Raw genomic sequence first — 22719 nt, forward strand, 5'->3', positions numbered from 1 at the left:
TGCTGCATATTTACTTACTAGTTTTGTTGAAATTATTATTCTTCCATCAAGCATTTATTTTGCTGCATTATCACCTAAAGTTTTTGAAAAGTCTAATTCACCCTCCTCTTGGGCTACATAGCTGGGCAACCCCACATAGATCAGATTTGATGAAACTATAGCAGATAAGAATTGCATCACCCTTTCAGACTTAGGAGGGTTCTACCATAATAAATTTTGCTAAGTGTAGGGGAATAGACCGAAAAAAGAGAGTTCGATCAAGAGAGGGACAAAAGCCTAGAACTTAGCTATGATCTATAGTAATACATGAAAATAGACTGAGGCGACTAAAGCAGTCTTAGGGATAGTCTCAATTATAGAACTATATCTTAGACTGAAAAAAATATGATTATCGGCCTGACAATTGTAGAGCAACCATGTTGATAAATGTGCATAGCTGACGATAACTAGCATTAGTTATCAGAACTGCTAGAGGTGAAAGCCAGATGTGGGAGCAACTATTAGAGTATTTAATTATTATTTATTAGTATAAATGAGTGAAAATTGTACTTTGTAAGTGATCCTTTGACAGTCAATCCAATGCATCTAACTAGCATTAGTTATCAAAACCACTAGAAGTGAAGGCCAGGCATGGGGGCAACTGTCAAAGTGGATAGTTATTATTTATTAGCATAAATAAGTTAAAATTGTATTCTGTAAGTGACCTTTCGACAATCAATCTAGTACATTTTTATCTTATCTTAGTTTCATTTTATCTTTTACTCTATGAGTAGACATAATTTAGATTTCTATCATAGTCCAGTACTACACATGTCTACTGTAGCCCAACTATATCTCTTATCCTTTGAATGGTGGTATGACAGTGGCAAAAATTCTTGAAAGTCAATGCACCTAGACCCACGCTACTCTTTATTCTCCCTTCAATTACTTTCTAGCTGATTCGACATTAGTGGCACGACTGTGTATATCAATCTACACCATTGGGCTGGTCACCACTCTTCCTTGCGACACTCGGATAGGACTTTGCTAGTGGGCCACGTGACACACACGTTCAGATGGGATGATAAGAAGCCAACAAGCCTTTTGGCATGCCTGATGGGACATCATGTAATCATCGTCATACTGATTTCAGGGGGACAACTGCATAGCTATCATTATGCCACTACCAAAGAAAGTCAAGGAAGCAACTATAGAAAAAGCGGCCACCATACTAAGGCCATTGTTAGAGCGCTATGCAGCATCTTCGACTTTGATAGTGGAATGGTTTGAAAAACTTATTTTCATAGTTGAAAGCTGCTACACAAAGCCACAGTACATTCCGGTGAGTCCAACAATGAAGACAATTGAACCCATCTTTGTGATGGATAAATCAACTTATGAGTCAGCATATGAAAGTACTAAGCTACAATATATTACGGCAAGTTCTGTGGTGAAGATGGTTGAGCCTACTCTTGTGACGGACAAATCGGCTTATCAATCAGCTTATGAAAATACCACTGTGTATGAAAGATCGGAGTTGGAGACTTTGGATCATCAAGAGATAATAGTCGAAGATGATGCAATTGAGCCATCAAACCTATTGATCAAGGTATTGTAGCAGTCACGCTAACAAAGCTATACAAGACTGAACTATCAAGAAATACTTCGGCCAATGCTTGGCCGAAATTTGAGATTGACGGTCATGGTAAGTTACAGAAGATAGTTGCCAAATTTGGCAAATGTTTCTTGATGTTAGTTCCTGATCATTTTCTCGAGAGTGAAAGGCAAAATTTTAGCAACCTCAAAATACCGACTGTATGCATCACAAGGGCTGGGAGACAACCTTATCAAAGAAAACTTCTAGAGGTTTTCTTTGTATGTAATTTGTGTTCCATATGCCAAGAAGCAATATGACAATGCGAGGATCGATTCAGTCTAGTAACTAGCATTACAAATGATCAAAAACTTTTACATAGATTATGGATAGTACAGACCTCGATGTTACACAAAAAAAGCCACTAGAAGATTGGAAAAAGTGAATTCAGTCTGAAAGCTAAATAAATAATAGTATTATATTATCTAATTAGGAATTCCACAAAACGTTTTGGCCAATAAGTTGATACAAATAATAACGCTTTACTATGATGGATTATGTTCTACGGGACTTTTCACAATTCTTTAATTTCTTCTACTCTTCTTGGGGCACTTTAGATGGTAGTTTGTGGGCTTCTCTAGGAATTGTACTTCTACAAGGATCAGTTTTACTTCAAAGGACTCGATTTAGGTCTTTTGATCAACGTTGAAAATCATCGGCCTGGTTTGCTAAGGGATAAGCTGAATTATGAAGAATGTTGACGTTCAAGCTATTAATAAGAAGCTTATATTGAAAGAGACAAGCAAGAAAACACAAAATCAAAAGGCCGTACTATTTTATTACCAGGAACTAATACAATTACACAAGCTTGAGTGCAAGGCTGATAGGATGGATCCTTTTCATGTGTTTGTTTATCTATTGACTAAGGCTAATAGGTCATTCGCCATTATCTCACCAAAGCTTCAGAACAATCCAATGGTCTACTTACTGCATGTTGTCATCAATTACAAGAGAGGCAGACCGAGTGCAGCGAGCTTTGGTCTTAGGAGGCGGACATAGTTGATGGAAGTAGAAATGTAAAAGCTCCACTGTAACCAACCCAAAGAAAGTGAAGATGCAGATTTAGTTGAGGGTCGATAAAAAAAGATGTTGACTTGTTGATTGGAAGCCCTCAACTAAACAACAAGCCTTTGGTAACAATATTCCAATTTAGCAATGCAGTCCATTTGCAATGATACCCGATTTATGATAGTATTCCAATTCAGTAAACCAGTCAAAAATTGGTGGATCAAAATAAATAGATTGTCATAGCCAATACTCAGTCTCACTCACCATGATGAGAGAGAAGATCAAGAGATATGAGGTTAGTTAGGGGGAAGGAGAGAAATAAACACTAGAGATAGGGATGCAAGGTTTATTTATAAAGAAAATGCGTGCCATACCAAAAGATGAAGCTAAATCTCATTAATCTGGAAGATGACACTAGAACTTTATGGATTTGGGTGATTTCTCAAGCAATGTGCGGGCTATTCTGGTACCTAAATGCATTCCATGGCAAGAGCAAAAGACTAGGAGGAATTGGAAGGGATATGAGCAGATTACCGAAGAGGAAAATAATGCTTCAATAAAAGGGTGGCATTCAATCAGCAAATTGAAACCATGACTATGAGATTTTTTACTCTACAGGTATTGAGGAGGTGATGATAGACATCTCATCAATCTTTTGACCATCGGCCAATAAGATGTGAAAGGCATTATTTCCACTCCATCTCAACAATCTAGTTACAACCAAGAACAAGCACTATGTGAATCAGGTTTGATAAAACCAAACCATATGAGAATCATGTAATTGCCAGAATAGAGAATCAAAGGAGAGATTGGTCAAAAGCCTAGAACTTGGCCAAAATCAACTGCAATACATGGAAATAGATCGAGATAATTGAAATGGTTTCAAGGATAGTCTCAAAAATTGAATTGTATCTTATGCCAAAAAGATACGATTATCAGCTTGATGGTTGCAAAGCAATTGTGTTGACGAACGTGCATAGTGGTGGATAACTGGCATTAGTTACCAGAACCGCTAGAGTAAAAATCAGACATAGAAGCAACCATTAGAGTATACAGTTTTTATCTATTAGTATAAATGAGTGAAAATTATACTTTGTGACTCTTCAAAATAACCATTGGAAGAGCAATGATGAATTCGATCTGAAAGTAGAATAAATAATAATATTATTTTTTATCAGAATTCCACAAGAGTTTCAACCAAGTCGATATAGATCATAATATTAAGAATCCCACAAAAACTTTAGCTAGTAGGCTAATACAGATGGTATTGTGAATTCTATTTTTCATGCCTGTCACAACTTCTCAAATTTATTTTTCTTGAAGAATTCTAGACGTTAGTTCATTGTACTTCTCAATGGACAGCTTTACATCAAGGGATCTAGTTCTATTCAACACTGAAGATCGTTGCCTTGGTTGCCAAGGATAATGAAAGATGATGATGCTCAAGCCATTAATGAAAAGATTATATTAAGAAAGGCACGCAAGAAGAGATAATTAAAAGACTATGTTACTCTATTATCTTTGACTAATTACATGAGTACAAGACCGAATGAGTAATAGCTCTCAAAGTGCTCACTTCTGTCATCTTTGTTGGCCCACCAGAGCTTCAAAAAGATCTAGTACTCTGCCTATCGCACTTCTTCATCGATTGCAATAGAGGTAAGAGTAAGTGCAGCAAGCTTCAGACTAAGGTATGGATATAACTGATAGGACTGGAAACATGATAAAAGCCGTCCAAACCAATCCAAAGAAGATGAGAGTGCAAAATTAGCCAAAGGCTGGTTAGCAAGATATCAGCCTGTCGATTTGGAAGCACTGGACCAAGCAGTAAGCTGCTGGTGACGGCATTCCAATTCAGCAATGTCACCTATTCATGGCGACATTTCAATTTTTGACAGTGTTTCAGTTTGCCTAACCAATCAGAAGTTAGTTTGTCAAAGTGAATAGATTGCGCCTGCCAATACTCAGTCTCACTCACCACGGTAAGGAAAAGAAGAATAGAAAAAGATATAAGGATAGTTAAGAGATTTATGGGCATGGGAGAGAGGAATCCAGTACTATTTATAGAAGAGAAGCATACCTTATCTAAAGATAAATCAAAATCTTCATTAAAAGGAAGATAGCACCAAATCTTGATGGGTTTGTAGGATTCTTCGAGAAGTATGCATGCTATTTGGTACCTAGAAGCATTATACATAAGGAGATGTGGCAGAAGAAGATGACTTAGTACAATTCGAAGAGATCCAAGCGAGTTGCTGAAGGCTAATACTTCGGTAAAAAAGCAACTCTCAATTAGCATATCAAAGCTATAATTGCAAAAACTTTTATTCTGTAGGTATCGAGGAGGCAGTAATCGATATCTCGTCAACCTTATGATCCTCAATAATGGGATGTGGATAGCTTTATCTACAATACATCTCAACCATTTAGCTAGCGGCTAGAAGCAAGTGCCATGTGGACTATATTGCTCGAATCAGAGTAAATAAGATTCACATGATTCTTGCTAAGATTAGATAGTGTTTGGCTGCAAAATCACACATAGGTGAGGACCCAAGCCTAAGAGAACCCTAAGGTAGATAAAATAGGCCGAACAATTAAATCTTAAGTTAGTCTGATAGAAGATTGAGACAAATATATCGATTTCATATTCCCAAGAACAGATGACTACTATGTAGACCAAACAAAAGAAGATGGTCAATGCAAGCTACGCCGAAATTTAAAGGTTGATGAGACATAACTATTAGCCTAATAGTTATAGAATGATCATGCTTGTGTATTGTGAGAAGAAGGTTAACGGCAGTTATCGAAACCACCAGGGATGGAGACGAAATGTGAGGAGCAACCATCAGAGTGGACAATTATATATTAATATAAACAAAATAAAAATATACTCTATACAAAATCCTTTGACAATCAATCTAATCATTTATTGTATTTTTATCTCTATTTTTTTATTATAAAAGTAAACATAACTTAACTTTCTACCGTAGCCCAGCGCTACATCGCTACCGTAGCACAACATTGTACCTTTTCCTTTGTAGGCTATCGCTACATCTCCAACAATTTTTATTTTCTTCAAATGGTGGTGCAATGATGGTAAAAGTTCTTGAAAGTTAAGGTACCTAAATACAAGTTACTTTCTATCCTCTATTTGACCCATATTTTTTCAACTAGCCCGACATTGGTAGCATAACTATGCATGCATCCAAACACCTTCCAACCATCCTTGGTGGACAACCCTCTACTTCAATAATAAGATCTTCATGAATCCTAAGTTTTTTAGCTTGCTTGAAATGAGACAGAGAAAAAAAACGGCAACAACATGTAACAAAAGTTTGGCTATTAATTTTTTTTATTTATTATAATTTATTATAATTTATTATATTATTATATTATATTTTAAGAGTAGTTAAAAAATTAGAAAATCGCATTATCATGTGGGATCAATGATACCAGTATTAATGATAAAAATAATAATACCAATATTAATAATACTAATATTAATAATATCAATTTTTTATTGTATTTGATAAACAATTGGAAAAAATAAAAAAAATAAAAAAAGCATACTCTGTGAAGGGCACGTTGATATAAGAATGCCAATATTAAAAAACATTATAATTAAAATCAATTATTTAATATATAATAGAAATTTTATTAAAGTTTTCTATGTATTTTGTAAGAATATATTAGTGTATCAGAACTGCTGTACTAGCAAAGTCGAACTGTCGAAGCATCCGATGAAGCGAGCGCGGAGCCGCGGGGATGGCCCCTGGGCTGCCCCGGCTTGGAAACATGATTCGAATCCCTCCAAGAGCCCCTCTCCTCCTTGTCAGGGAGATCAAACCCTCGTTGCCCAGAAGAAACCCTTCTCTCGATCCCCCTCTTCAATCCCGTCTCCTCCTCTTTTTCTATACCTCGGAGCCCCTCCAAGATGCCGCCGCCCCTGCCGGCGACGATCTCGCTCGGGAGATCTCCGATATCCTCCGCCACACCGCCAACTGGAAGCCCGCCATGGCTGCCTCTGGCATCCCCAGCAAGCTGACCCCGGCGGCCGTCTCCGCCGTCCCCACCGCAAGCAGGTGCTCGAACCCAAATGCCTCGGATTTCTTCTGGTGGTCCGGATCCCAAATGGCTTCTCCCCAGATTTTGGATTCTTTCTCGATTCTTGCCACTCTCTGTAATTCCGGTCATTTCCCCTCGCCAGTGCTCTTCTGGGGCGGATGATGAAGACCAATTCCCCGGCTTCCTCCATTTTAGATTCTATAGTCGATAGCTTTACCCGCATTGAAGGATCCAATTCGGCAGTCTTCGACGTGCTGGTTGATACTTGTAACAAGATGGGCATGCTGAAAGAGGCTGCCGTAGTGGTTTTATTGATGAAAGGCAGTTGCTTTGCACCTAGTTTGAGGTGTTGCAATGCACTGCTGAAGCATTTTTTTAAGAGGTAATTTGATGGATTTGTTCTGGAAGGTGTATGATTTTATGTCGTGAACACAATTGGGGTCTGATGTTTATACTTATACCATTTTGATCAGTGCATATTTTAAGGTTGGTGATATTGATTCAGCGAAGAGGGCCTTCTTTGAGATGAAGGAGAAGGGTTGCAGACCGAGTGCTGTGACATATAATGCATTGATAACTGGGTTTTGTAGAGTTGGAGCTCTCGGCGATGCTTTTGAGTTTGGAGGAGCAGATGGTGAGGAAAGGACCAGTTGCCGATGGTTTTACATATGGTGCGCGCTTATCAATTGCTTGTGCAAGAATTGCAAGTCCAAGGAAGTAAGGCAATTGTTGGATGAAATGTCTCGGTTGGGTCTAAAGCCTGATATCATCTCTTACACTTCTTCGGGTGACGGCTTTACGAGAGAAGGCAACATTGGTGAGGCCTTCGGAGTAAGGGATGAGATGATGGCAAATGGCGTGCAACCAAACTTGTTCACCTAGAATAATCTCATTCGCGGAGTGTGTAAAATGGCTAAGATGGATAAGGTGCATGAGCTCTTTAGGGCATTTCTGAGAACAGGATATGCAGAGGTGTTTCAATTGCTTGATGAGACGAAGAGGCAGAACATGTCACCTAATCTGTACGCTTACAGCATGCTGATTAATTGGTTGTGCTGTTGTGGAGAGTTGAGGCAGGCTATTGGTTTGTTGGAGGAAATGGTTGCAAGGGGTTTCGAGCCTAATGTAGTCATTTACGCTGCTCTAATTGTAGAAGCATGTGAGACTTTAGATAAAATGACCAGGAGAAATATTTCCTCTGATGCATTTTGTTACAATTCTCTTATAATGGGTCCATGTAAAACAGGAAAAATTGAAGAGGTAATGAGGTGTTTTGCTCAAATGCTTGAGAGAGGATTGTTGCCTAATACATTCACGTATGGGGCCCTCATTCATGGGTATTGTATTTCTGGGGATATGCATGAGGCAGACAAGTATTTCCAAGAGATGCTTAGTCGAGATGTAAAGCCTAATTATGCCATTTATACAAACCCTAATGATGTTGCAAAGGTCTTCTCCACACTTCACTCCATGTTAGGAAGTGGCATGCTACCAGATGTGCAAACATATAGTGTCGCTATTGACAGCCTTTCAAAGAGAAGGAAGATGCAAGAGGCTTTCCAAATCTTTTCGGTGCTTCAAGGGAAAGGATTGGTTCCTGATGTGTACACTTATAGTTCACCTGTCTTTGGCCTCTGTAAAATAGGTGACTTAGAACAGGCTTTACGTCTCCATGATGAAATGTGTGGCCAAGGTGTGGAGCCAAATATTGTTACCTATAATGCTTTGATTGATGGGCTTTGCAGGTCAGGTGATTTGGAGAGTGCCAGAAAGCTTTTCAGTATCATCTTGGAGAAGGGTTTGGTGCCAACTGGTGTGACATATACTATAATGATCAATGGCAACTGCAATGCAGGAAAAATCTCTGAGGCATTTACATTATATAATGAAATGCTGTCGAGGGGAATCTTGCCAGATAATTTTGTCTGCAATGCTCTTATTGGTGGATTCTGCAAAGTTGGGAACTTGGAGAGAGCTCTTGAATTGTTTAATGAAATGTTGTTGAAAGTCTTTGCAACTGTGCTTGCTTTTAACACTTCGATTGATGGCTTTTGCAAGCTTGGGAAACTGCAAGGAGCAACTCAATTGCTGCAGGTGATGTTGGACAAAGATATTATGCCCAACAACATAACCTATGCAACCTTGATTGATGGGAACAGCAAGGCAGGAAAGATAAAGGAGGCATGCCGACTATTCTCAAAGATGCGGGAAAGGAATCTCATGCCCAATGCAGTCACTTATACATCACTTACTGATGGGCACAACAGAGCAGGAAACATTTCCGAAGCATCAGCATTGTTCAGAGAGATGATGGATAAGGGTTTAGAGCCTGACAAGGTAACTTGCCACGTAATGATTAATACATTGTGTAAAGAAGGAAACTTTGATGAGGCCTTCAAGTTGCAGGATGCCATTCCTGCAAAAAGCATGCTGCTGAGCAGTGCCATGAACATTGCACTGGTAATGGCCGTTGCAGATGGGGAAATTTTCTGAAGCATTGAAGTTAATGAATGAAATGGAAGAGCAAGGAATTAAACCTGATAATGTTCAATCCATGACACTTATTCATGGCTTTCGCACAACAGATTCATCAATGACAATCAGCTTTTGAAGATTATGTTAAGTAACAGTTGGCTGCCTGAAGGTGCTATTTTGAGCAGTTCAGTTGAAGGGTGTAAAAAAATGGTGAATGCTGAGGAAGCTAGGTAGTCTTGAAGCATAAATAGCCAAGAGCATTCTGTTTGTGCATAGTAACATTACATTGGAACAATATATAGTCCATCTTCTTCATAATTTTGTTCACACAAGGTAGATATGCCAGTTTGAGATGCAAAATTAGAAGCATAAATGCTTTGGGGGCTATTTAATCAGCAGATACATTTGTTTAGGTGCCTTTTGGTGCCCTGCACTTTTGCTTATTTTGCAGCAGTATGGCTCTCTCAGCTCTCTCATCATGCATGAATTGCTGTTTTTTATGCTTCATGATGGACTATACTACCACTGAAGATGTTAAATGAGGCAGTTTGCATCTGGTTTTTGCTGTTCTTCGAAGCACAGCTTTGTGCTATGAGAATGATGATTCTGATTGTCCAAAGAGCTTAAAATTTTCTGGAAAATGCTGCTTCATTGAGTGCATGTTACAAAGTTGGATGCATCAAATGTCTACAATATCACACTAGCAGCATCAGCTTGTGTAGGATTAACTAAAATTCCATGTTATGCTACTGGCCTTTCTTTTTATTTGTTGCACCTCCTACATGTTTGATAACCTTAATTTTACTGCTAGGTTCCGAAACTGTGGGACCAAATTCCAAAACAACGGATCGACAAACAGTATGGAGAACAGTCACTCATGTGCTGCAGTACCTGTTGTTTCTGGAAAAATAACCTGACGTAAGTGTCTAGAATTTGTTATATTCATATCATGCATATTTTTGTTGCATATCATGAGTTACTGATATAGCTGTTGCATTTTTTGATTCTTCTCCTATCTTATCCAGCTATTGTCCACTGGCATATTGATCCCATTGTTTTGAAATAGTGTGGCTAGTTGGCCTTGTTTAGCCTTTAATTTAATTGTGTTCAACCATGTTTCCAAGAGTAATATTGAGTAGCACATTCTTACTCTCAAACTTCCTAGTTAAATTTATGAACTACTAGAGATTGCGGCTGAATGAATAGCAAAGGTTCTGCTGCTACTTAATTAGTTCTCTGACTATATAATAAGGCTATAAATGTATTCTGCTTGTATTGTTTGTTAACTACATGATATCATGTTGGAAAGTAGTAAAGAAATTTACGGATTAATGCAGCATTTCGCCCATAGGAAATTTTTTCCTGTCTACATGGAAATAAAGTGTTATTTTCTGTTCTTCATATGAATGGTAGATTATCTACTATTGTCACATATGCAAAATACAGTGAAAATAGACACTAATTCATCTCAACACCTTTCTTGTTAGGGCATGTGTGATCCTGATTGCTGAGTGGAAGCAAAAGTTGAGCATTCTTGAAGAAACTATGTTCTGCATATCATGCATTCATCTATCTTGTTCTATGATCTTTCCTTAAATGATCTTTTGAGATTTACTGAATCAACTTCCATAATTAGTAGAGCACGCTGAAGGATAGTCATATTTAAATATGTGTAGAATCTGGGTTGCATTCTAACAGCAAAACGGACTAAATTTTCATTTTCCTGAACAACTCCTTTCTTGAAGACTTATCTATCAACCTGGCCTAAAATTGTTCGGGCTGCAAGCAACCTCCAAAACTAATATAAATCCATTTTGTTGTTCTGACTCACCCCTATCAAATGCTAAGGCGGTTTTTTGATCTATCCTGATGACACCTCCTTATAGAACAACCATGTATAATTATCTTTATCATCTCTCTTGCATGGCATCTCTCACTAACTTCTGAATTAAGGATTGCCGAACCATCCGATTTAGCCTGTACCGAGCCAACCCGGTGGAAAATCGGGTTGGTTTCGACTACCAGTTCCGAATCAACTGGAAAAGGTCTAAACCGGACCATAGCGTCCGGAACCAGTCTGGAGCTAGCCGGAACCTTAATTATGAACCAGTTGGTTCCGTCCGGTTTGCACTAAATCGACCTAGTTATGAACCGAGCCTTCTCCCTAATCCTTTCTATGCTCATAAAATGATGTTAGGGCCTTCCCAACATCATTTGCAAGCAGCAGAGAGCTTTCCACATTTTTTTCCGACGTATCATGGCAAAAATCACCCCGATTCGGCACTTTAGAAGGAAGAACCAAGCCTAAATAAGGTGTGCTTTCTCTCTCCAAGTTCATTTTCTCATTTTGGAAGGGGGCTTGAAAAAATAGCTTGAAGATTGCAAAATAAGAAAAGATCATGCCAAAATTTTTGATTTGGGCTTGATTTTATTATATGTTGTAGATCTATAGATGATCTACATAATGATATAAAAAAATTTATTTTTTGGATTGTATATAATTTTAAAATATTAAAACTACATTTCTCGATTAAAAAATAATATATATATAATAATTTTTTATATAAAATGTAAAATTAGAAGCGTATTTAGGGCAAACAAGATACTCTCCAAAAAAATTTGGTATGCATTTATTCAAGTCTTGATGCAATCATACACACAGTAGCCTTGGCCTAAATTTGAAAAAAATTGAGAAATAAGTAGCCTTTGATGCATGCCCACAAACCTAAAAAGATATTTGTGGCATCTATTGTTAGGTTCTACATGGATTTGAGCTGAAACTAATTTTTAAATATTAATATTTAAAAATTATTTTTAAATTTAAAAATAATTAAATATATATATGATACCAAAAATTATAAAAAATTAGTAGTACGTATTACATAATTCAGAAGTAATTTCTGAAGTAGAAAACATATTTTTTTGAATTTACGATATTTAAACATATTTTTAAATTTAAAAATTATTAAAAATAAAAATATAAAAAAAAATATAAAAAATTAGGATTATGTATTAGATAAATCAGATTTATTTTCTGACGTAAAAAAATTATCTTCATCTTAACGAAATTTTTCTACTTTAAATAATTGATAAACTAACGTAGTTAATAAATTTGCAAGAATGGAGCCATCAAGAAAAAAAGGAGAAACCAGAGTATAACATTGGTTGGGATCATGGGCAAATGCTCTCGGGTCGGCACTATTGAAAGTACAACTAGTGCAATACAGAGTTTAAAGAAAAGGTAACTAGGTTGAAGTAGCACTTAACTGGTGGTTATCCCGATGTATCTATATGCTAGAAATGCCCACAAGAGGTTCAGCAGCTGATAAAGAAGCACTTTGCTAATTTTGGAGCAGCAAAGGAGAGGGTTTTCAAGAAGAAGGTGGAGGTGGACCGCCAAGCGGCAGAGCTATCTTTCTTCACTCCAGAAAGTCAGAGGAGACATTTGCTCCAAATGATGAGGAGGCATAGATCTAGGCTGCCATTCAGGCGAGTATGGATGATCAGTGGTAGCCGAATGAGGTGATCAGGCATAGGGCTTGATTTTGGGTCCTCATACTAGTAGTCGGGCTCCGGTTCTGCGAGCAACAGGGCAAATTTAGAGTTCAGGATAGCCTCCTCAGTCAAAGAGGTCGTCAACAAAGGCAGTGGTCGTATTGCATCTATGCTGGGAGCTTTTAGTAGCAAAAAAAAGTTATCTAGAGAGATTCACCTTCAGTAGCAATCCACAATTTAGATCCACAATGTACCAAAAAAATAATTTAGATCCACATGCCTTTTCCAGCAGAGATTCGAAGTAACAGAGGGTTGACGCAATGCTGGAGAAGCATAAGAAGAAGGATATATGGCGAGCTATTGGATCCTGGTTCCACTTCAGCCACATCCTAGTGAATGTGGCAGATAATATGTACTATATAGGTTTATCATTTTTGCTATACAGGCTGTCGGCCTTGGTGTAGATCCTCTAGGCTCAAAGGACATTTATGGTAAGCTTTTTGACAGTAATAAGGAGGAGCTAGAGAAATGGATTACCTCATACTAGAGCAAGTGGCCCACATATGGACTGACGGTAAGTGTGATTGTTGGATCGGTCCTATCAGGCAGAGCATTATCAACTTTCTAACATATTGTGATATGAAGACTTTTTTTCTCAAATCGGTTGATGCTTCTAATCAGGTGCACGACGCTACGTATATCCTCAAATTGATGGAGAAGATGATTGATCAAGTAGGAAAGAAAAATATCATGCAGGTCATTACTGATAATGGGCCACAATATAAGGCCGCTGGAGAGATCTTGATGAAGCGACGGTCACATATTTTTTGGACCCCATATTGCCTCTTTGGGCAGCCCCGAGGTTGTTCTTCCCTCTGTCGCGGCCTCTTCCTCTTTTGTAGTAGATGCCGAACCTGCTGCTCAGTGGGCGGGCGCAGCAGCTACATGGACCCCTTTCTTTATGTTGTTGCCAGCACTTTTCCTGCTGCACATTGTATCGACCTCATGTTGATGGACATTGCGAAGATTCGTAAGTGCAACAGACAGTGGAGACAGCCTAAACCATCACCAGATATATTTATAACTATATGGGTCTTTTCATAGATGAGGAGGTATGCAGGAGGAGAGATCTTGAGACTAGGAGTCACGCAGTTTGCTACTATCTTATATATAATTTTTTTAAATATGTTTGCAGCTAAATGGTGGATTCATTTTGCTTTGTCCGCAAAAAATCTTCAGCGGCTAGCTATCCAAATCCACTTCCGGACGGCCTCTTCGAGTGGCTGTGAGCACAATTGGCCCACCTTCGCCCTTATCTACAGTAAGCAGAGGAACCGTCTGACATAGAAGCGTCTCAACAATCTTATATATGTTCACTGCAATCTGAGATTGAGGCTAAAGTGGATTTAGGAGAAAGTAGAGCTAAAGTACACAAATCCGACCCATAGTGCTTTCATTGATGATGAGGATGATCTTATGATTGGATAGCTTGTGGATCATCAGTAGGAGCAGGAGCTTGATGAGCGAGGATTGCCTCCACGATCGGCCAGTTTTGTAACCAGTAAGGCTAGGATCAATGCAGGGCAATGGACAAAGAACAATATTCCACGCATTCTTCTAGCTAATTAGCCACAGTCATAGGGGAGCCGGTCACTACATGACTCCTTGTTCGAGACATCATCTTAGTGATATGATCGAGAGATGCTCGACTCGGTCAGGAGGGCGACATACATTCTCCCAACATAGCTAGACAAAGAGGGGCACGAAGGATAAGCAGGCAGCGAGTGGCATAAAGGGTAAGAAAGTAGTTGCCCAACACACTAAAAAAGAAAAATAAAAGGCACTTGCAACCCCAATGGAGAGTATCGAGAAGGAGTCAATTCACTTAGATTTAAAGACCCAAAGCAGTAGTTCTAATGGTTATGGATCTGCTGGCCAGGAAGAGAGTGAAGGATATGAGACCACTATTTATGAGACACAACGGCAAGGTGATCTTCGATTCACCGATGAGTCCTAGTTTACGTATGCTACACAGGATAGAGATCACGGTGCACGATCTACTGGAGCCCGCTAGGATCCGATTGCATATAGAAAACAGGCTCTTCGAGGTCATTCAAGAGGATACGATGCAGCTGCAGATGACTTCACACGTGGAGTAGGATCCATAGACGTATTAGGTTCCAAGTCGTATACTAGATCTTATTATCCGCAGCCATAATGGATATAAATACGGTGTGTCTAAGGCATCTTCCGATGGTTATTATTCTATGTAGCTCGGAGCATTTTACGGATCGAATTTTGCTACTGGCTTATTTAGATGGGCCTTTTTACAGTCATTTTATCTGTCATTTTATCATTCAGAGGACACCTCTTAGAGCTAGAGCTTCAGCGAGAGATCCGAGAGTATTTATAATCCAAAGTGTGTTCCTTATGGGATGAACATTTGCAGATATCTACAACACTGCTTGGTTAGAGGGGTGGGCTGATGTGCCTTCTGACTATGCTGATGATGTAGATATCTACGAGAGGCATCGCCACTCGACAAGATTTTAGATATCGGTATGTATATTATACTTTAAATATATGTAATTGATTGTATTATTTTATATTTTTCACCTCACTAGACGATTTAAGGATATTTTATTTACTTCTTGTAGCATGCAATATCTCACTAATCATTTTATGATTTGTATCATTTTAAAACCTCAAGTCTACTTCCCATGCCCGATCTCGATAGGTTCAGGCTTCAAGATATGTCTCGGACTGGACCAAGTGGGAGGGAGAAAAGGTGAGAGAGCGCATTAGAATGGACCAAGTGGGATTGGAAAAAGGCCGTGAGTGCACCAAAACTTGGGTAGACGGTGGATGAAGGGGCGAAACTTGTCAGTGGAGTGAGTTGGGAGGGAGGGGCTGGATACATCGACGAGTTCTAAATCTCGGGGTCGACCTTGGGGGGAGAGGATAGCATGGAAGCTTATCGCTACCACACCTAAACTTCTCTTTCAATTCTAGTTGAGCTCCTGGATCTCGATGCTAAGAGCTCTTCTGACACAATGACATGGACCCTGTTCGCCCCGGCCTTCCTATGGGCCAACTAGCCATTCCTCTCGATTGTGACAGATGGAGGGTGCGTCACTAAGATCACTTTCGAATGATGAAGCTCCGAAGGGGCACCACCCAAGGGCGGCTATTTTTCTCTAAGAGGCTCCGCCAATAGAAGGCCCTTGGAGCCTCCTCGAGAGGAGGTGAGAGGGTTGACTCTTTTTACCGGACTGGTGGGGAGATGAGAGAAGGCGAGGAGCCGAGGAGGAGGCTGGCAAGGACTTAGTTTTTCTCCTTGAAGGCACAAGCTAGTGATGGCCTCACTAGCCTGGTGCAAGGTTAAGGTGAGGAGGCGAGGGTGGTGATAACCTTGGTTGTTGCCTCCTTTTTTCAAACAACAGAACCGAGCTTGGGTCATGTGCTTGGACTAAAGGCAATAGGGCATGTAACTATGTATTATGTAAAGAATATAATATATATTAACGGGCTTGAGTTGGGCTTAGGTTGGGTCAATTTTAACCTGAGCTAAACCCATTTAAAGGGCAGGCTCAAATTTCCGGCCTAGCTCAACCTGTTGGGCCCAAAAATCAAGCCACAGGCATATCCAAAATGTTTTAGGCTCGGACGGACCATCCGGTATTTGAACAGGTCTACGTGGACTATGGGCCTCCAACCACCGCCATCATCCAACCACCAAACCACCACCCTTTACCCCTATTTTGACATGGTCACGAAGGGTTCTTCTCCTTCTCTATCTCTATCTCTCTCTTTTTCTTACCTCTCTTTTCCTCTCTCTACATGCCTAAATGGATCTAGTTGAGGGTCCTAGACTTTTCTATGGATCTTAGGTTGACCTTAGTGGAGGATCCTGAACTGGCATTGGTGTTGTTAACCCAAAAAAGTTTGATTTTCATGATACACAAAAATGAGTAAAAAGGCTACTAATTGTATTTTTGGAGTGTTTAAGAATGCATATAGTAAGCAAAGATAATCTCAAAGTGCCCCAAATATATGAAGAAGGCTTCAACCTAAATGCTCGAGATGCAAAGGATGTAACAAGTTTTTATGAAGTTTTGTACAAGAGGAGTCAAGCCAAGTCACAAGGAGCCAACCCCTGAATGCTCACAGGTTTAGACAGAAGACTTTATTTTTGAAGAGATTCAAGAGTCAGCCCTAAAGGTACACGACTCGACCCCAGCACAATGGAGCAAACTGGCAAGCTTTCACAAGTCAACCCCTAAACCAGCAGAGTCGACTCCAGAACAGTCTTAGGCTAAAGATAGAAAGGAGTGAAAAACAGCCCCTCTACAAGTCAGCCCAAGCAGATTAAGAGTCAACCCCTGCCAAGCATGAGTCGACCCCAGAACAAGTCGAGTCAACCCATGAATGGTTCGGACAAAAGATAGAAAGCAGTGAAGAATAACCCTTCTGTAAGTTGACCTAAGCAGATCAAGAGTCGACTCCTACCAAGCACAAGTGGACCCTAGAACAGGTAGAGTCGATCCTAGAACAAGCAGAGTCGATCCTAGAATGGCCATAGATAAAAAAACAAAATGTAATGAAATTTAACACCTTTTCGAGTCGACTCAAGAAGAAGAGTCGATCCCTGATGAAGTCGAGTCGACCTCTTTACTTTTGACAATAGTAATGACTAGTTTTTCTGCAAACTCAATATGTCTCTATCCATTTTCAATGGCTATTTTAGCCTCCCCAGCAGTTATAGACGGTCTTCCAACAACTTTTGAAGATATATATGCATTGGAACATTCAAGGAATTCAACAAGAATTAAAAGAGTAAAAGAAGAAAGAGAAAAGCTATAAGAAAAAGGGGCATTAAGTGAGAGCATTTAAGATTACTTCCTCCACATTACAAGAGCATTAAGTGCAGAGCTTCCAATCATACATCAAGGTTAACCACTACTTTCCCACGCGCTTCAGCGAGTTACAATCAGCTCATTAAGAAGCTTTGGTTTTCTTTTATTGTATTCTTTAAATTTTTGCTGTAACAAGTTTAAAGAGTTGAAACTTAGAAAAATGTCCATCCAAACCTTAAATTGGATTGTATATTGTTATCAAGCCCAAGAATGGCTTTGATAGGGGTGCCTTATGGTTGGTTTCTAGAGAAAATCAACTGGGTGATTGTGAGATCGAGCAAAATAATTAGGTTGTAATCTTTAGAAAGATTATAGTAAAATTTTCAAAAATGGTATCTTGAAGAGTGGACGTAGGTGCTGAGTTTGGAACCGAACCACTATAAAATATTTTATTTGTGTGTCGTATTTTTATTCTTCATTTTGAATTTACTTTATATCTGCTCTTATACATCTTCATTCACTTCACAAGCATCTTTAAATTGCACATATTTGTAAAATTGTTAGAAACCCAATTCATCCCCCCTACCTCGGGTCGCATAGTTGGGCAACAGGTGCGACTGCCTATTGTGTCAATATCAACCTAAGCCTTTGTTAGGCATCCCTGAAACGCATCATTGGTGACTCGAGTCATACTATCTTTGCCCTGATCAGATTCTGCTTCATGATCCATCGATTGAGTCACCCAAATATGACCCACCCATGTTGTCGGACATCGTTAACAAAAAGATGCTAAGCAAGGGGTTTTACATTGTTGTCCCTATATCGAGGTAAAACCCTAATTTCTTCTTATTTAGTTCTGAATTAAGGTAGGATACAGAAATTAGGACTAAGAGTAATTCAGATAATGAAACTCTGAAGTTAGGAAATTAGCAATAATTAGTTAATTGATATTACTGATAGTTGATTAAGAAGAAGTTGTTCCTATATTAATTTTAGTTTAATTGGACATGTTAGGAGTATACCTACACTTGTAAGCACCATATCTAGATTTTGCCGCCAATACAAGTACATGATCACCTACATAATTTTAGATATTTTATTCATACATGTACCATATGTTGATGATTAAGATAAATAATTTGTAAGAATCTCCAAGCATGATCACCTATATGGATATGTGTGTGTGTGCATGTTTATTTGCATGCATCAATGATTTCGGTTTTGCATAGAATATGATAGCCACTTGTTGCATGATTACCTGTTGAGGATGTATGTTCATTTCTATATATATATATATATGTGTGTGTGTGTGTGTGTGTGTTTATGTACAGATGTATGTATGTGTGTATCTTATATTGTTGAATTTGATTTGCTTGGAATTTGCTACTCATGCACATCGAATTTTTGCAAGGATTAGGCATTGAATACATTTACTTAGAAAGAATGAAAATAATTGTATAATTCAACAATTAGGTATCATGCTCTAGACTAGACATTTTGTTGATACCCTGTCACAAGCCGGAAATATGATATTATTGATGTCCTGTCATATCCCGAAAATATTATATTATTGATGCCTCACCACAGATCAAAAATGTGGTATTGGTGATACCCTGCCAGAGGCCAAAAAAGTAGTACCATTGATGCCTCATTATAGGCTGAAAATGTGATATTGTTGGTACCGCACCATAGACGGGAAATATGGTTGATATTATCTACTTCTTTGATTTGGGCCTTTAACTTCAACGAAACACCTAGCTTAAAGGCCAAACTGCACATCCAAGGTAATCCCCAATGAATTTTCTTATATATTTTAAATTAAAATTCTTAGTCTAGCTTTTGGATCTGGGGATAGATAGGTCCCTGGATGCTAAACTAGGCCAGGAGTGCCTAAATCCTAGCTCCAAAGTCATAGATGTGCTCCAAAGTCATAGATGTGTAGATCTGGAGCTAACACTCCTGATAAGGGAGGGATCTTACATCGTTTAGCCCTGAGAGGGTGTTGCAACCCCGGTGGAAATTTTGAATTGTAATGGTTGATTTAGGGTTGCAAAGGAAAGTCTAACAATTTCGATATATTTATTTTGGGCCATGTATACAAGTATTGAGAGCGGCTCCCAGTTTTGCTGACTTAAATTAGTAAGTACCTCTACGCCTAATGATTTTATCATGCATGTGATATATCTGATTTAAGATTTATATTGCTTAGTTTTATATCTGCACTTGGAAACAACCTAAATATATGAAATTAAATTATAAAAATTATTAATATGTTATATTTAAAGTAAATATTACATGTGCTCTACATAAAAAACATAAATCTCAAACTCTCAGATCAACAATGAAATTCTTTACTTTTGCATAAAATTGAATTATGATGCATCAAAGTACGCATTGATTTGATTGAACATGATTAGCGGTATGAAATGAGTTGCCAAAGCATGTTTGTAATATTCATAATTTTTTTATATCACTGAGAAATTGGTATGGAATGGATGTTATTTTTACTCTTTTGTCTGACGACGATTCAAGTCTAATCAATGAGACTGGGACATGATTATTGACCATATATGTTTACAAAGTAGTTCCTTTTGAGCCTAGCTAGTTGGAATGATCGCTTGATCATCGGAATGTTTCCGTGTGTCTCAGAGTTAGTTTATATTTAGGCCTAGCCAGCCAGAGTTTAGTTGCTAGCACATAGTGATAATGGTATATTTTGTATTTAAGAACTAATCTCTTTTGGATCTTGTCATGGAACTAGTTATGATCGTTGTTGTAAAGACTAAGAGAGGACGGATTTTCAAATGCGTTCAATTGAAAATTGATTGGATGCATTACATTTTTTTATATTAAAGATGTCACATTGATAAACATGCTTTTTGTGGAATTTCGGCTTAATTTGGTAAATTTACTTTAATCTAAAATTTATAATCATATTTTATGTAAATTAGCATTTCTTATATTTTATATGTTTGACCCAACTATAGATAAAAGTAGCTCATTAGATTGTGTTGATTCACTCTTCCTTTTTCTTGTCCTTTTTCTTATGAGTTTAATATCTGATACTTGGGTCATCAACTCACCATGATATTAAATTAATTTTTTTGGGGGGAGGGTCTACCTACAATGGCTTGCCATTGGGGCCCTCAAGCGTCGCCCATGCATTGCACTACTGCATGGGCCTGGCGCACCCCTAAAAAAATTTAGCCTAAGGAAGGTGGGGGATCTCGTGTGCATGCCTAGCCTATCACATTTGGTTAGACAGGAATGCCCGTCTTTTCGAGGGCAGGAGGTCGACTCCGAGTGCGGTGGTGGAGAGAGCCTTTCTTCATGTTGCGGAGATTACCTCGGCTACTACTATAATCTCATCTGGGATGGCTAGGAACATCTAGGACCTCCGCTCTGCTGGTTCAGCATCCAGATTTGTCCTTGTTTCTTGGGAGCCCTCACCCCCTGACCATCTTAACGTGAACTTCGACAGTGGTGCCTCGGTTGATGGAGCTTATAGAGGTGTAGGTTTTGTGATTAGGGATCGCGCCTCCAGGCTAATCGCTACAGGGGGCGACGCACTTCTGGTTTGACTGCCATTAGGGCAGAGCTTATGGCGGCCTGAGAGGGTATCACATTTGCGAGACGCATACTTGGTGCAGACAATGTATGTCTTGAGGGGGACTCTGCCACGGTTATTGACTGGATATGGGGCGAGGACTGGTATGGAGATGGTCATCCACTGGTTTGTGAGATCCGCAGATTGGAGAGGGATATGGGCTCCGTTTAGGCTGTTCACGTGTATCGGAAGGCGAACAGAGCCGCTGACTAGGTCGCCTCCTTTGTTGCCCGACACTCTGAAGAGGTCCTTTGGACGAGTCCGGATTTGGCCTCTCTTCCTATGTGCTACTTTCTTTTTCTTGATTTGGTTGGTTGTACTTACACTAGAACCGTATAAGCAGCCATTGTACCCAAAAAAAATATAGCAAGAACCGGATCCAAGATGTTTACTGGAGGATTAAGTCTGAGTTTGGTTCCTATGTTAGATCTAAGTATTTATTTTAGAAAAGCTATGGTGTATGAACCTTAGAATATTTCAATAAGAGTGCCTTAGTTTCTTTAAATTAATATTATGGGATTTCATGCTGAAATTCTTTTGTTAAAAGTACTGATGCTCCAAATGGTACAGTTGCTTGTTCGTGATTATATGATGGATCAATTCTTGAATTTTGAAATTCCGAGATAGGCTTTGCAAACTTTCAGGGTTTTTACATCAAGGAGGGTGCAGCCATGTCATAATCCCAACCCTAAGTGATGGATTTGTGACGTGATATAGATTGTCTCCATAAATCTTACCTTTTAGAATTTGGAGAACTAAGACCGCACATAGTCTCAAAGGCCAACCCAATTCTAGATATGGTTAACCTTTGTTGGATTTCAAACTAATATGCAGCTTGTTCACATTTCAAGAGCAGTTAAATCATCCATGCATGTGATAAATTAGAGGCATAAATCTAATACAACTTTGTATTGATTATTGGACAAATTTCATGACTATCGCTATGCCATAGCTCTTTGTATATCTCAAAATCTCTGAACACTCATGCTTGTTCCCTTTATGATTTCCTGAACTGTGTATATGTTTATTTATAAAAATATTAAAGGGAATATAGCATTTCTAATTACTAGATTTTAGAAGTATTAGATGAAGGGAAGAAGATTGACGGACGAAGCTGAGGAGCTGTAGTCAAGAATGGAGGTTTCAGGATAAGCTGAAACCATGTCCTGGGGGGCAATGGACTGTTCTGCAAGGCTTGGATAATCTCCCTGAAACCAAGCTTTTGGAGGACTCTTGAGATGGATCTCTTGCTATTTATAACTTTTGATGGGATTTGTATAAGGAACTCATTACTCACCATAGGATGGCAAGATAGATTTTTTCTTTGGTACAAGGAACCATTTGTATAAGAAGGTGGTTCGATTTCCTTTTTGATATTTTCCCTTTTTCTTATCAATTTTTTTAGCTGTAGACCTAATCAGCTTGTAAGATTTCTTTCTTCTATATATATATATATATATATATATTATAATTTCAGTGATACGCTGGTTTTTATTCAATTTATCTGAATCTAAAAGTCTAGTGGTTTTGAGAGGACAAAAAAAGAGGCATGTGCAATTGCTGATTTAAGAAAAAAAATA

General features: G+C 38.7%; 2 pseudogenes across 1 annotated transcript; both read left to right on the forward strand.

Moving 5' to 3' along the window:
- Nucleotides 1-6352: 6352 nt before the first annotated feature.
- Nucleotides 6353-22553, forward strand: LOC103723880 (uncharacterized; annotated as a pseudogene). The gene is made up of 2 exons (XR_015971929.2): nucleotides 6353-10099; nucleotides 22217-22553. The product of XR_015971929.2 is annotated as an uncharacterized LOC103723880 (transcript).
- On the forward strand, nucleotides 20548-20728 carry LOC113461060 (U2 spliceosomal RNA; annotated as a pseudogene).
- Nucleotides 22554-22719: the final 166 nt, after the last annotated feature.

The sequence above is a fragment of the Phoenix dactylifera genome, chromosome 12 (genome assembly GCF_051530095.1).
Source record: "Phoenix dactylifera cultivar Ajwa chromosome 12, Ajwa_hap1_PhDact_Kaust_v1.1, whole genome shotgun sequence".
Classification (NCBI taxonomy): Eukaryota; Viridiplantae; Streptophyta; class Magnoliopsida; order Arecales; family Arecaceae; genus Phoenix; species Phoenix dactylifera.